A 15,891-nucleotide genomic window follows, 5' to 3' on the forward strand; every position below is an offset into this window, starting at 1 on the left:
CACCAGCTACCCCAGCAGTAAAGCATAAACCCCACAGCTTTAAAATAACAGTTCACATAAACCCATATTCCAAACATGAACAAAGCTCTGTCAATTGCATTAGGCTCTGCCTTATCCATCATGTTTACAAGACATGTGAATGCTTTCTAAAGAGCAGATGCTTTTCAAGTTTAATAATTCAACCGTTTAGAATTGAGCACTGAAAGACCCTGCACGCAAAGAAATAAATGCACGCACAACAGAAGCCTTTGCTGATTTTCAACTTTTTTCCTTTAAACAGAAACTACCAAGAACGTCAGAAATGTTTGCTTCTGAAGAAATGACTGACAAGGAGGATGTCTAATAAATGGAAAGCATTTGAAGAAGGAAAAACAAAAACAAGATGACCCTCAAACATATTCTTGCGGGACAACTTCTGAAAACCACATGAATAAGTAATACAGGCTTCCCTTGAAACAGCAACAGCACAAGCTTCAATGGGCAACGTCACCAGGACTCGATCTGTGCTGCAGATCAAATGCCACACAGCAGGAAACAGCTGACACACAGCTCAGCCCAATTACATACAGTGCCCTTTGCATACAGGGCCTCCTCTTTAATGCATCTTCAGCTCTGCTCTCTTTGCTGGCAACCAGCCCCTTCTGCCCCATGAAGGAAAAAGGCAAAGTTGGATTTGTGCACCCTGCCACGCAGCCCAAGGGAACTCGGAGCTGGCGTGTCTCAGGGTGTCTAACCTACGCTCTCTCTGCAGGATGTTCAGCAGCACAAGCACAAGATGGAAAGCCACAAAACAGCCCACGGCTAATCTCAGCTCTGATAACATCTTCCTGGAACATGTCACTTAAGGTCTTCAAACCTCAACTTCTCTATCTGTTAAAAAAAAAAAAAAGAACAGCAAAAAATACTTTGCCAGTGCAAGGGCTACATGGAAAACACTCATAAAAAAGATTTTCCAGGTGTGCCCTGCACTCTTTGTACTCAACTGTTATCAGGGCTCAGACTATGAATTGTTCAGAGCCTGAGCTATTTGCATTACCTGGTGAAAACAGTGCAGTCTGTTGCTAATGCTCAATGCACGGTATTTCCTACACACCCATCTCATCATCTCAGTCATTTACACCATGACTAGTTCTTTTACATGTACTCACACATAACCACCTCAGTTTGGCATTTACCGCATTATCACTACAGAGAAATGACTGCAGGGGACAAATTAATTACCTATGCAAAGCAGGCTGAGAATAGTCAGCAACATACTGTACCACTGAAATGCTAGACAAAGCCTCAAACAGAACTTCCCTCGTGTGGAGGATTATAGGCTGTACCCACAAAGGACTCAAGTGTCTTGCCTTATCTTTTTTCCATTTAAAAGGAAAGAGACTTTCCTGAAAACCTGATAGAAACATGCTTTTACAGAACAAATGCAAATGGATTAACGCACTTATCAGCAGTAGGCTTGAGGGGAGGCAAAGACATACTTCTCCTGCTGCCTAGATATTCTAAGATGCCTTTAATTAAATTATAGAACATCATTAGCTAATTAAATATTCTGGTCCATCACTACACATCCCTACACCTCCTGCTGCCTTGCAGACCCCCATGGTCTACAAACCACAGAACTGGTCAAGCTGGAAGGGACCAGAGCAAATCATCTGGTCCAACCTCCCTGTTCAAGCAGGGTGATCCTGAAGACCATGGGACAGGATTGCATCCACGCAGCTCTTGAATACCTCCAGTTAAAGATTCCACAACCTCTCTGGGCAACCTGCTCCAGCATGTGGTTACTCACACAGTAAAGAAACTCTTTCCTCACATTTAGGTGGAACTTCCTGTGCATCTGTTTCTGCCTGTTGTTCTGTTGGTTGGCACCACCAAGAGAGAATCCACATAAGCATTTCAAAGACATGGGCACTGTAAAGGGAGTTGTAAAAGAAAATCTCACTGCCCTTCCTTCCTCCATAGGCCCACTCGTACTTGATTCTGGGACACAGAGAATCCCCCTTAGGCATCTTGTACACAGCCCTGAGCAGCACAACTGAGCACAAAGAGCAAGAGCTTGGCCACACTTCTCTGCTGCTCCCAAGGTGATGTTAAAGCACAGGTACCTCCCTGCTCACCCATCTGACCCCCAAGGGAAGCAGAGCCCCCCCAGCTCACACAAATCCACAAGAGCCTGCACAGGCAGAAGGCCTCATAAACTGTTTGGCTTTCAATGCCTTGCACTGGCTGAGGGGTTTAACAAGTATATTCCACAACATTGCCTTGTCAAGTTCTGGATCGTCAGCGTTAAATCCTTGAGCAACCAAGTGAGAAATGAACCTGCAGACAGAGAAACGTGTCTCGGTGTTCTTCCCCTGCCTCGCCCTCTCTGTTAGCCAGTGCATGTTTGCTTTTGCTTCTAAACTTCACTTCTCTGTGCAAACAGTCTGCTATGAGAGGTATTTGCTCAGTCCACAAGTTTCCTGCATTTTTTTGTCCAGCTCCAGGGCCTACCATCAGGCATTTCCAGCTCAGAAATCCAGGCTATGAACGACTTCAGCCCCACGGAAGTGATGCATCAGAAGCAGAGACACTTCTGCACACAGTTATCTCAGGACCAGAGCAGATGACAGGGATGCTGCAGAGGACCTCAGGGTGTCAGAGCCACGGGGCAGCCCAGCCCTTCCACCCAGGAACAAAGACACCCAAAGCACTGCAGCTTTGAAGCCACGCTTTAAAAACACCAAGCAATTCCACAGCACAGCCTTCTCTCTGCTCTCCTGTCTGCCTATCTACTCCCAAAGAGACTCTGCCCTTGGTCATGCTTTGTAGGCTGGCAACCTCTGAAACTCAGCCTGCTTAAAATCAGCTTTTATACCATCATCTCTGTTCTACATCAGAGCTTTACACCACACTCACCACCAGCCCATGTGCCCTGGATTCGTGTGCCCAGCCTATGGAGATGTAGTAACTTTCCCTTTTCCAAAGGCCTCTGACACCCACATCTTCAAGTATTTGCTGCAGCTCTGCACGACACTGCTCCTTGAGGAGCCTGTAACGTGTCCAGTACACTGAGCAGCTTTGAGCTGGAACAGCACCAAGCACAAAGGGTCCTCAGCAGGCTCTGTATGCAACAACAACACAACAAGGAACACTCCAGCCCAACAGAAACCCAGGGGACACAAACAGTTGAGCAGGATTTGGTGGATGGAGGTTATTAGTGCATTACAAATAGAACAGAAATTCAGGAAGCAGTTATCTCCAGAAAAGAAAGATTCATTTCCTTATGGTGCTTGCAAATCACACTGCTAACTTCAGATCGGAAGAGCTGGTGCTCAGTAGAATGAAATTAAGCATGTTGGATCACACAGGACACCCGAGTGGATAATAGCAGAAAATTAATGGAAGCATATGTGCCTCAGGCAGAGGACTGGAAGACCAGCAAGAGAGCTGTGCTCAACTAAACTTCACCATGATAAATGAAAGCCAGAAAACATACTGCAAATGCAGAAATATGATGATTAGCTCTACACCGGAGGTTCAATGTCTTAAACATTAATTTTCTTTCTCCAAGAGCATCACTCCTAGCCAACATAAGCACATGTACAGTTCTCCTTCAGAGACAAAAGGGTACAGGGAAAAACAATCACAAACTTTTGGAAATCATTGGCCTCACACAAGGATTTTATTCCTGGATCATCTCCAAAGAAAACCTTCCAAAACAACAAATGAAATGGGACTGCAGAGACAAAGCAATCTGCCACTTAACTCCTGACAGTCAGCAGTCTGGTACTTGGGCAGCTGGTGACCCTCTGGCACTGCACAGCTCACCTTTCCTCAGCAAGTAAAATCCTGAGACAGGTCCTCCCACCTCAGCACCACCAGAGCGGGGTTCAACAGAAAGTACAAGGCACTAACACTGACTCAGGCCACCATTCCATCAATGTTGAAGCAAGTCTGTGCCCTTGTAGCACGTACCTGACTGTTCCCACCGCCCCTGCCATGCCGCCTTCTCTCCTCCACCAGAGCATCAAGTACTTTGCTTGCACATTTCCAGCAATCTGTTGTTTTCACTGATGCCAATTCCCTCCTTGCAAACCTAAATCTTGGAGTCTCCCTATGACTTGCCTTCACAAGAATGCTAATTAGGTCTTTACTACCCCCAGGCTTTCTGAGAGAACACAAGCATCTGCCATGTGCACTCCCACTCCAGCTATGTTTTCCCACTCCAAATCAACAAAACAAGTGTGTTACTCGGTCACTGACATGCAGAGGACACAGCCAGATTTTTAAGAAACCTGGGAAAGGAGCTGCCTCACCCACCTCATTTCAGTCAAACACCATGAGGGACATCCCTTCTCCTCCAGGAGCCCATGCCCCTCATGAGAAGCTGCAATGCCTGGCTCTCTGTGTGCTGGGTCCTTGCTCCAATGGTGCTGGGCTCCCTCAGCACTTCCAGAGGAACAGGCTGCTACCATATCTCAGCCCACACAGGCTTTCCAACCCACACCATTCCCTTCCCGTGACACCCCGGTATTTTTAGCACGAGGTGCACAGAGTGAAAGGCAATCTGCTCCCATCAGCTGGTCACACTCATTACATCCACCAAGAACTGCCCTTCTCCAGACAGCCCACACCCAGGAACACTCAGGTTTCCAGCCAAACAACCTATTCAAGGACAGCTGTCAAGGTGCTACCAGCTTGTTTCTCCTGTTCATGTTGGCTCTTCACTCCTTCCTAAAAAGGGGGGCATTTCCTGGGACCAGGCTGCCCCCAGCTCTCACATACAAATGAACAGCCACACAACAACATGAGGAGGAGACTGCTGCAAGATCTGTCTTCTGCACACTTCCTGGATGACAGACATGCCCTGCAAATGCTAAGCCCAGCAGGTCTCACCTTCTGCCTCAAGTACAAGAGAATGTAGCACTCCCTGCCAGACTTAGGGAAGGTGTCATTTTGAGGAGCAAAACTATCTTCACACTGAAGGGCCTCTGATGCAGGAACAGGCAGCCAAACACACTGAAACATAATCAGGCATGTCAATGTGAATTAGGAAGATGCCACAGGTCTCCCAGTTTCCAAACAGGTAAACCATTTTGATGCTTCTTTTCAGCTTCCAACTCAGAAGATGGCTCACAGTGGCCACTGCCCACCTCCAGAGGGACTGGACATTTTCCACAGCTAATCTGTATTGTACTTGGAAAATAGGGAGCTGAAAGATAAGGAAATATACTCGGATACAAAGAATGTGGTACAAGTGGCTTTGGGGGAAGCATTCTTTAAATGCAGCATTTTACAAGCAGAATAAATCCTAGACCATGTGGCGACAACTGAGCTGCATGCAGCTGCTGAGCCAGCTATCTCTTTCTAGGGGCAAGACTAGCTCCCTGCATAAATGGTTCTTTAAACTTTATAATGCCAACTGCATGAATAGGACTTTTATGGATTCCTGCAGTGACGCACAAAGACACCCTCAACATGTCAGAGCTGCTCTGTAAGCCCACACGCTAGCTGCCTTCACCAGAGCGCTCAGACCCCAGCCCAGAACCAGACCTCTTCCAGGAAGCCTGTCTCACCAGGGACATCCTGCTGTCTCCAGGAGGTCAGCACTGCCAGCAAAGTTTGGTTAAAGTCCAAACAGATCATACTCTGCAGCCTTGGCTCCCAGAGGCCACACCAGACCCTGCTCCACCACCACCACCCTCCTCAGACTGCTGCACAGGGTTTCTTTGTCCACGCAGTTGTGCCTTCGAAGAGAGGCACAAAAGAAACTGAGATGAGTGTGTAATCAATATGCCTCACCCTCACAGCCCTCCTGCTGCCCCTGCCATTTCTCAAAGGGAACTTTTCCTTCCTCCCTCCCCTTCTGCATCATCTTCCTTGGCACCCAAACCGACAGCTGTGGCTGTGCTAAGCCAGCTCTGGCAAACTGCTCTGTGGAGCTGACCCTGGCCGTGCCCTGGGACAGCGACGTGCCAGAGCTGGGACCTCTCCACGAGCTGCTTCTGCTGGTGTGGCCAGGGCTGCCCTGCTGCAGCTGCCTCGAAGGCACTCTCCCACCCCAGAGGACACAATCCAGAAACACGGCCATGGGAGAGGCTGTGACCCCAGGCACACCACCATGTGTGCTCCCTCCTGCTGAGAAGGGACACAGCTTCAAGGCATGAAGGGAAACAGTCCTGCTCCTCTTACAGCAGCCAGGGCACCAAAACCACCCTGCAACAGATTTCTGTGGCTATCCAAGGAATGCCTCCCCCTCAGTTTCCAGTACGAGAGCTTTACAGCCTGCTTCTCTTAAAACTCCCTGCTGCAGCCCAATCCCACAGCAAGTCAGCGAGCAGCTGGCACTCACTCTGCTCTTTCCAGCTGTGCTGCTTCTGCAGAGCAAGACAGGGAAGCCTGTGGTCTTTCCAGGACACGTGGGAGGCTCAGCACTCAAAGAGCATCAGAGATAGGCCCACTACAGGGAAGCATGGAAGAGCTGCATCTCTGTGAAGGCTGAACAATCCCATCTGTCCTGCTGAAACTCCTCAAGGGATGGACACAAAGAGCACAACGACAGAGATAAAAGGTATGTTCTCAAATGCGCCAGTGAGGCTGAAAGACACAGAGAACAGTCTGTACTGCGCCTTCAGGAAATCCTCTCCCTTTTCCATATTCATATTGATCCAAAAACTCCTACATGACATCTCCTCAAGCTCAATGCAAGCTATTACAGAACTCTGGAAACACAGACAAAACCTTGAAGACACTCTCACAGCAGATTTAACGAGGCTGATGGTTTATCCACCTGACTTTAATCTCCCCCGCTTGTCTTCAGCAGCTCTCAGTAACACACTCAGAGACCTTCTGGGACTTTTTCCATGCGCAGAAAAAGTGCTTTTCACTGCAAGACCAGGCTCTCAGGATGGAAAATCAAGTACTAAGGCATGGAAATACATAAGACAGCAACAGCAGCAGCTAATATCAGGCACGTCTCACCCAATTTTGTACGTGACAACCAAGTGAGCTTGACCATGTTCACAGAGAAACCCCAAGGCCAGGGCAGGCAGCCCCCACATCACCCCACAGACACTGTGAGCTCGCTCCAGTCTCGCTGGCAACGAGCACAAGTCCCAGCTGCCAGGCTGCTGCACAGAAACCTGGCAGGATATGTGGGAAATGAAGAAAATCAATACCGGTTGGGTTGTTTGCAAATCTGTTTCTAGCCTCACCTTCCCGGTCTCACAGAGGACAACTCATTAGGTGTCTGGAGAGCTGCCAAACCCAGCTGGGCCTGAGCAAGCCATGCTGCAGGACACATCCCTGATAACCACAGCCTCTCTCCCCCTCTCAGCAGCCCCCTCCCCGAGATGGCAGGTGAAAGTGGTGCAGGCAGCAGATAAAAAGGGTAAATATAATTCAGCCCAATGTGCACCTGTCCTCCAGACAAAGCCTGCTCCCGGAAGCCAGGCTGTGCCTCTCAGCGCACAAAGACGGGTCTAAATCTGTCTGTAATAGAGCTTTTCAGGCTGACTGAACAGTAATGTTCACAAGCTGCTCCCCTCAAGGGAATACTGTATCCTCCTCACTGCATTACCCCAATCAGAAAGATCAGTGAGCAGCTCAAAGGCAAAGGTGGAAGAGGCACCGCTGATGTGATTCCATTTAGAATCTATCAGAATATTTTATTCCTCCCTTTGAAAGCGACAGATTAGGTATTTCCACTTCCCTTTGAAGTCTGGCAGAACAATTCACACCAGTGGACCAAACACCCCTCACTCCTCTCCATGTGCCAGGTAGTGCAGATGGGAGAAAAGCCTCTTTGAAAGCCCCCCAGAGTCACCCGAGGCAAAGCTACCTCTGCAATCAAAGGCCCAACTCCCAGCCAACAGGGTAGCGATTTCTCTTCATCACAGCAAGCTTTATTTCCATTCCAGCTTCTTTATTTTCAGAAAGTCTCCTGGAAAATTAAGTGTGGTACACCTCTATTCCAAAAATCTTTCCTTGGCAAGTGCTGGCTTCCCACTTTCTGGCAGACACTGAAATTAAATGCAGCCTCCCTGTTTATTTCCTTCTCGCTGTGGATATGCACATCCTTGCTGAGCTCTGGAAGCAATTTTTTAGTTGGGAAAAAAATAAAGAAAGATTCCAAGCTCTTACATAAACAATGGCTGGTGACGAGAGGAAAGACAAGGGTTGGAAAATTTCTCACATCTTATTAAAGCGTCTCTCAGTGCAGCAGATCAGACAAAAAGAACAAACCCAAACAAACAGATTGAAACAGCTGAATATTAAAATGGCACTGGAGGGATCAGCTGCAGCATCTTTCCATGGCCAGGACCAGAGCCTCCACCAGACAACATCACAGGGACACAAACAAGGGTGGACTTTGCTCTTCCATGGTACAGAAAGAAGCCTTCTAGAAAAAAGGTGCCCAGCACAGACCCATAATGGAAAAGCAGAGCCCAAGGCTCTTGCACTTGTCAAACACACCTCTGCTGGTCTCAAGTCTCAGTGGTAGAAGGAAAAGGGAAAAAAGAAAAAAGAAAAGAAACTTCCTGCACAAAAAGGGAAAATAAGCAACTTTGTCAGTGCTTCCTCCAGCCTGAAGCACAAATTGATAGGATCACACTGATCTAATCCAGAGGGCATTCCCCTAGAGATTACAGCAGTCTCAAAGTAGGTCATGCTTGGGCTTGAGCTTCTCAGCAAGCCCAATTCTGACATATTTCCAGAGCCCGTGTAGGTGCGTGCGTGTTTTCCCTTTCCCTGCAGCAGCTCGCTGTGCAACGCCCGTTACCAGAAACCCAAATTAGACAGCAGTGAAGTTTAAGGCTGGGATCTCTGCTTGGACAAGCAAGAGATGGAGCTATCCAGGCCAGTGACCCTCCTCTCCAGACTCTGTTAATGGCCAAGGGCATTCCCCCTGCCGGGGTTTCCATGGGATTATGCTGAAATACCAAGGAACCCACACACTGCCCGTAAAGGTGGAAGCAAGAACGGGCGTTAACAGGACCAGGGCTGTGCTGGCCACGAGCTGAGCTCAGGGGAGAGCAGCGTTGGTCAAACCCAACCTCAGGTGAGACACACTGAGATTCTGGTGTCCACACAGGGTCCTATTGCTCCCTCACACTTTTCCTTTCTGCACCAGCTTCAGCGCAAGGAGCTCATGTGGCCTCAGCTGCCACTCCTCCCTGCTTTGGATATTGCACAAGGCTGCTTCTCCAAGCTGTAGCTGACTCCAGGCTCACCCTCCACCCAGCCAACCTGCTGCACACTTCAGGTTGGAACAAACAAACAAAACCCAGAGACCTTCACCAACCTGCATTTCGCTCAACTACAATAAGAACTCCTCCACTTCTCCACTCCAGCACCTCTTCACCTCTCCCCTTATCCTGAACACCAGAACCACATACAACACATCACAATCAATGTTTGCAATCAGGTCCCTACAAAACAAGGGATATAAGCACAGCAATACTTTTGATTGGTCAGGACACCAGCACATCCCTGTTCACCCTTCATCACCCTGGAACAGCTACAAAACAAAATACCCATCCACACCAAATTGCTTTTACACGCATGCACTCAGAGCCTTTCCCATAACTTTAATTTCAGATCCTCCCAGCTGTCACAGCACTTGCCTCATCCTCCAAGGACTACAAACACAGGCTTTCTTCAGGGTCCTGGACTGTTTATGAGCAGAGCAGGGAAGAGAATTGCATTTCCTGAGGCTATGAATGATTTATCATCGCACTGAATGCGGGAGGAGCGGGGTCCCAGGGCTCGCTGCATGACCGGAATCTCACAGGCAGGCTGCATCTGCAGAGATGTTTGTGTGCACTCCTCAAATCGTCATTAACCAACAGGACCCTCAAGAGGAGCATTTATTTCCTTGGGATTGTAAGGGAGATGGCTGCTGAGAAAACAGCTGGGCAGGATTTAGCCCCATTATATCCGTCTATCTCATTCCACTCTCCCACCCCTCCACCTCTCAGTTTAGTCGAGTACAGAAATAGAAATAATAATGAAAATTAAAACAAAAAAAAAAAAAAATAAAAAAAAAAAAAAAAAAAAAAAAAAAAAAAGAAAAGAAAAGAGAGGGAAGTGCAGCACATAGCACAGGCCAACTGCAGGTCACAGCTCTGGTCAGTGGAAGCACATGCAGCTGCACAGGGCAGGTTTTATATTTCCAAATACCTCCCCCCCTGGGGGTTTAAGTACTCATCCCATTCTCCAGATGATTTGCACAGTGCTGTAAATGCAGGTGTTATAAATAAACAAAAATATGCCCATGCTGGCACGCAGCTTTCAACTAGTAAAATGGGCATCAAGGATTCTTAATGAAACAGTTTTGCAATTCCCAGCAGTTCTGCATTCTCTGGAGACAGGGTGATTAAACAAATACACAGAGCAAGAGCCCAGCCTTGACTCCATCTACGGGAGTTTTGTCACAGACTGAAAGGAGGCAGGAATGCCATCCCATGGACCTCCCCCAGACAGCTACACAGGCTGTAACTTAATATTATGCCTCTTGTTACGTGTTCATACCAAGAGGCAACCATATTTAATACAGGACTCTGTATCTAGGGATAAAGCAGGATGGAGCCAACCATCAATCACTCAGCTTCTCTTTCCTTGTAGGATTACACAGGCCAACCCCACGGCTAGGAAGTATTTATAAAGTCTTTTTTTTTTAGTTCTACATACTGCAGACTTTTTTTATAGTTACTACAGTCCTCTATTTTCTGCGTACTGTATTGCCACGCACATAATCCTCACCTCAAACCCACTCATTAAAAAAAGTACTGCTCCCTTGAAAAATAGTCCTCAGATTACCCACAACTCACCCTCTCTCTTCCCCAACAGCTAAGAGTGCCATCAATTACCCCAGGGAGAAAACTGGAACTAGGAAGAGAGAGGACTAGGCAGGGGGTGGGTGGCCTTGGAGTAAATCTCCCCTATTTCCTATACTTGAATAATTTCCTCCTTCTTCCCCAGGCAACCCATAGATTAGATGCATGAAAGTACAGCAATTACCCTCTTCAATTACCCTAAAGACTCAGCAAGAACAAATTGTTTGCAATGGAGAACCCTCTTGCCTTCTCCCGCCTCAAAGCCAAGCCCATCCTCCATCATCTACAGCCAACCTATGAGATCTGTATCCTCTGCAGACCGAGACCATGGCTAAGCAGTCAGCTTTAATTTCCTTGGAGTCCTCCAAACACAGCACTGTGGCTCAGACAGAGTTATCCAGCACTGCTTTTGGAGGCTCCATTTCTCCTCTCTCCCTCCCCAGCTCACAGCCCACATATCACCAAATACAAGCAGGAAGAGAAGGGAGCAGGGAAACTTCTCTGCAAAACCACCTCTTTATTTCAGGTTTCTTGGATGTGGTGCAACACCAGCCTGAAAAATAAATCCTCACTCCCCACAGCCTACTGAGCTTCCAAGGGCTGTTTGGAGAAACAGCACCAGACATCAGCTGACACTAGCAATTACATCCAAATAGCAGATACAAGTCTGTTATCGATCTGTTCCTAGAGGGAAGGACAAGCTATCCAGTAAAAAGGGGTGTCACGTTATTAAATTCTGAAAGGATAATAACCCAACACAGAGGGCACAGCTGTTACTGGTACACTTCAGGCTTCGTTTCCAAGCCTGACAGGGAGCAAAGATCATCAGAGTGCTTCAGTGTTCAGAGACAGGCCTAGAAATTAGAGGAATAAATTAACATATCCATATCTGAATTACTGGGCTAAGGGGGCTGCAAGTTCTACTGGCCTGGTGCTGAAACCTCTTCTTAGCCAGTGTACAACACTCAAGAAGCACTTGGACCTCTCCAAACTGCAGCTTTGCCCCAGAGCAGAAGTTTTAACAGCCCAAACACTTGCAATAGCCCATGGAAAAGGGGCAGGGAGGTTGACTCCAGTAACCTGAGCCAAACATCCTGGTGAAGAACAGAGAGACAGCTCTGTGGAAAAGCCTGGATCAATTTTGCTGTGAAAAAGAAAACATGGCTCAGGGTAAGTGAACAAGCCACAGCCTTTCAATATCAGCAACTCAAAAGAATGGGAGAATTTAACCAAGCTGCTGCTGAGGAAAAAAAAAAAAAAATCCACGAAGAGTTATCGATTTTTATGAGCTTGGAGTCAAGAGATCCATAAATTATTCACAAGGCAACAGAGATGGCAGATTTCTTGGACATTTCAGCATTGCACTGCACAGAATTACGAGCTCAGATCATTTGGCCAGACTGTCCCACAACTGAGCCTTTAGAAATAGGAACAGTGATCTCCAAAGGGGGGCTCTGGATGTGTGACAGGCAACTGCCCTGCTAGCAGCTTGTGGGACATGCCAGGGGCTACAGGCAGGGCTGGACAGACAGAACCACAACACAAAGTGGTTTCAGAGCATACTTGGGGGATTTTCCACCCCACTGCAGACAGCAGGTCTCCCTGTCTGCGTTAACAAAATTACAAACATAACCCCACGAATTAACAGCGAAAGGCACCCATATCCCTGCCCAAACAGACTTGGCCAAGGAATCAAAGTCCCTCCAATCATCCCAAAAGGCACTTGGAAATCAAGGTGTGAACAGCACTACAGACACCAGTATTTATCTGAGATGCAAGTCTGGACAGAAAACTCCAGCTCAAGAGCTCTGTGAAGCACTCCCAGCTTCATCACAAGCCTCAGGTGCAGCCTCTGGCAACTCATCTCTCCAGGCCCCTTTGCAAAATAGAAGGCAAGAGTTTTCCTCCTGCTGCAAGGGAGAGGCACTGATGCCCCAAGATGTGAGAGCAGCCAAGGCCAGGCGGCTCCTCAGATCCTGAGCTCGTCTGCACAGATCCTCATCACCACAGCCAACCTCCCACACGGAAACAAAGTGGTCCCTTAGATTTGCAGCACTCAAAGCACTGGAGACACCTGGGATTATCCTTTCACACAGTCAGAAAAGCACGGGCTGAAACAGTGCTGCTGAGCCAGCCAGCAGCACACAGCCACTGCCTTCCACTGGCTCCAGCCACAGCAGTCCCTGGTCCTGGCTGAGAACTGGGGAGTCTCTGCTTGAACCTAAGCCAGGTATGACTCCAGAGCTTGTAAAAGACCTCAGCACTGGAAGGACCCTTGTTTAAAAAGCAGCGGATTGGAAACCTTAGAACTAGGTAAGTTTTTATGAAATCTAACGGGGGAAGATCAATATATTCTTTTGTAGGTAAATGTGGTCATTGGAAACACTAGAGCAGCAGCTCAGAAGACAGATTTTCTGTTTATCCACACTACCAGAAGCAGAAGTGAGAACAAAGGCAGCTGTCCCTACCCACCACCCCAACACAAACCAAATCCAGGATTCTGAGCCTTTAACTCACAGAAAAAACCCATAAATCTCCCTGTGCTTGTGCAGAAAGAGCTGGAGGTTTTAAAAAGTGCTGGAAGGGAAGCCAGCCATTTGTCTTTACCCTTTCCTAACTCAGGGACTTGGATGCCTGACCAGTTGCCCATAACAGCACCTAAACCCAAGGCAGTGGTGCAGCTCTAAACAGCCAAATCCCCAAGTGCGTCAAGGGTGAGCCAAGTGTGGGTTTCCAGCCATACTCTGGCAAACCCAGCGAGATGCTGGAGGCACACTGATGGGAAGGCTCTCGTGCTGAGCTGGCTCACACTAATGACCCCACAGCAGGATCTGGCAGGCAAAGGCAGCCCCCAGATTTAGCCAGTGCTGCTTGAGTTTCAGACGGAGCAGAACAGCACATTGATCCATTTATCGTCTCTGGGTTGCCATGGAGACCACAAGTCATTCCCCACCATCACCACCCCCCTGCAGACCCCCCCACTGCTTTTCAATTGATAGCTGGGCACTGGGGAAGCATTTGCAGCACCGTGGAAATTAAATCCACACCAGAGGAGCAGAGGATTCAGAGCTGACACAGCCAAGGGACCTCAGCTTGAGGCAGTCTGTCCTGCTCTTCCCCACTGAGCAAGGCCAAGCAACCAGGCACTCCAAGCCTGAGTATTATGGGAAATTAACAATAATAAAGTGGGATTTTAATGCCACTCCACGGGTTCTCCTCTGACAGTTCTCACAAGGGAGCAGGGAGGAAAGACTTGTATCTCTCTAAGTGCATGTGCCAAAATAGGTTTTGGTGTATCCCAGAGGACAGCTCCACCAGGGCAAAGCACCACAGAGCTCCCGTCTCCCCAAACAGGGTAACACCCAGCAGGACAGCAGGCTTCTGCTTCTCATACAGCAGATCCACTTGTGAAGGATCACAGCTGACCCTTCACTGAAGGGAGCAGAGCATCAAGCAACTTGTGCACACTACAGGCAGCAGGATGAGAGTGGGTGGACCAAACTCCAGCCACCTGCTGCTGGAAAAACATCACTTCTTGGTCTGTAGAAGATACATGAGCCACCAGCTCAGGGGGCAGCAGAGCAAGGCTGGAGCACATCCTGAAAGCCCACCCTTCAGACATACATTCCCCAATCTCTCAGTCAGGAAACAGAGAAAATACTTGCACTGGTTTTGGGGCAAATGACCCAATGGGGTGCACAACTCTGCCCTCCCACACCTACCCAGTCCAGGCTCTGGCACCACGAAGTATTCAGGTGCTGTTCAGCACTGTCATTTACTAGAACCAGATAGCATCACATTTCCTTCCTCCCACCCCATGCAGGATGAAAAAAACACCATCAAGACAACCTGAGAAAAATTTTTCAAACCCTAGTGCTTAGGGTTTGGCTTTTAACTCCACACACAGCCACTGAAGCCAGTCACCTGCTCAGTCAAAAGAGCTGATCCCATGTAATTCCCTTGCATTTTAACAAAGAGCTGCTGTGCAAGGGCTGCACTTCTTAACAGCTCATTCCCTGCACACACCGGTGTGAAAACTTGGTGCTGGCTTTACCCCAGGCTCCAGAACTGGATTATGACAAGCACCTTTTAGGAGGCCAAAGGACAGAGGAAGAGCTGGTGTCACCTGCCCCCCCAGCATGGTGGGCTGCTGCCAGAAGAGCCCAGCAGCCAGAACCCACCCCAGGCACTGGAGCATGAGGAGCCAGGGCAGGTGGCAGAGCACAGAAAGGCAGCTGCAGGCTGAGAGCCTTCAGGGAAACTCAAGAAGCGTGGTGTAAATACTGTATGTGCCTGGAGCCAGAAAGCTCAGCGAGGGCTGTGTGTGGCATTTCCTGAAGGTTACCTCTAATAAGTGCTGTCAGCTTGCCAGCCTTCGACTGTCTGCTGAGTCCTTCTGTGGGAAGCACGGCCTCTGTGGCATTGTCACAATCTGTGACAGCAAGAGCTCAAAAAATAAAATTACTCCCACGCAGCACAGACAAAGCAGGTGTAGGACACCGAGGCAGGCAAACCCACTGTAACCTGGCAGGGTGGAAAGGCTCCTCTCCTCTTGCTAAAGCCTGGTCACAGAGCTGCTTGCTGGGCAGGGGGTATCTCCCCCTGCACAGGGGAGGGGGCAGAGGCTGAGGCAGCCCTGTGCAGGTGAGCAGGTGGCCCAGGCTGTCCTGCTCTGCAGCCCTGCTGTGCACGCAGATGCTCAGCCCCTCCATCCCATCCATCCCATGCCAGGCACGTCCAGCAGGATCAGAGCTGTGATGCCCAGGCCACTCTCGTCCTCCAGCAGCAGCTGGGAGGCTGCAGCAGCTCCCTCACCCCTGCAGAGGGCTGGGCACTGCATCCACCCTGGGCAGGAGTGGCTGGTCAGCACAGCCAGAGCACAGCAGCGCTCATTTGTCTGCATTCATTTTCTAGCTGCCACCCAAGAGATCACTCTGGCCCTCCCCACTCATTTACTTTTTCCACTGGGAGCAGACAGGGCATCTCCATCTATTCCCAGGCGTTTTCTGCTCAGGGTAAAGGTTACTCACAGCTTTGGAGCCTCTCCAGCCCCGTGCTCACAGCCCACTGG

The 15,891-nt window shown here is 48.9% G+C and overlaps 1 protein-coding gene across 11 annotated transcripts in view; it reads right to left on the reverse strand.

Annotated features, from left to right (window-relative positions):
- Positions 1–15,891, reverse strand: part of NCOR2 (nuclear receptor corepressor 2) — a 228,437-nt gene that overhangs the window by 196,579 nt on the left and 15,967 nt on the right. The gene's annotated exons all lie outside the window — the stretch shown is intronic.

The sequence above is a fragment of the Pyrgilauda ruficollis genome, unplaced genomic scaffold, assembly GCF_017590135.1.
Source record: "Pyrgilauda ruficollis isolate IOZ18807 unplaced genomic scaffold, ASM1759013v1 scaffold9, whole genome shotgun sequence".
Classification (NCBI taxonomy): Eukaryota; Metazoa; Chordata; class Aves; order Passeriformes; family Passeridae; genus Pyrgilauda; species Pyrgilauda ruficollis.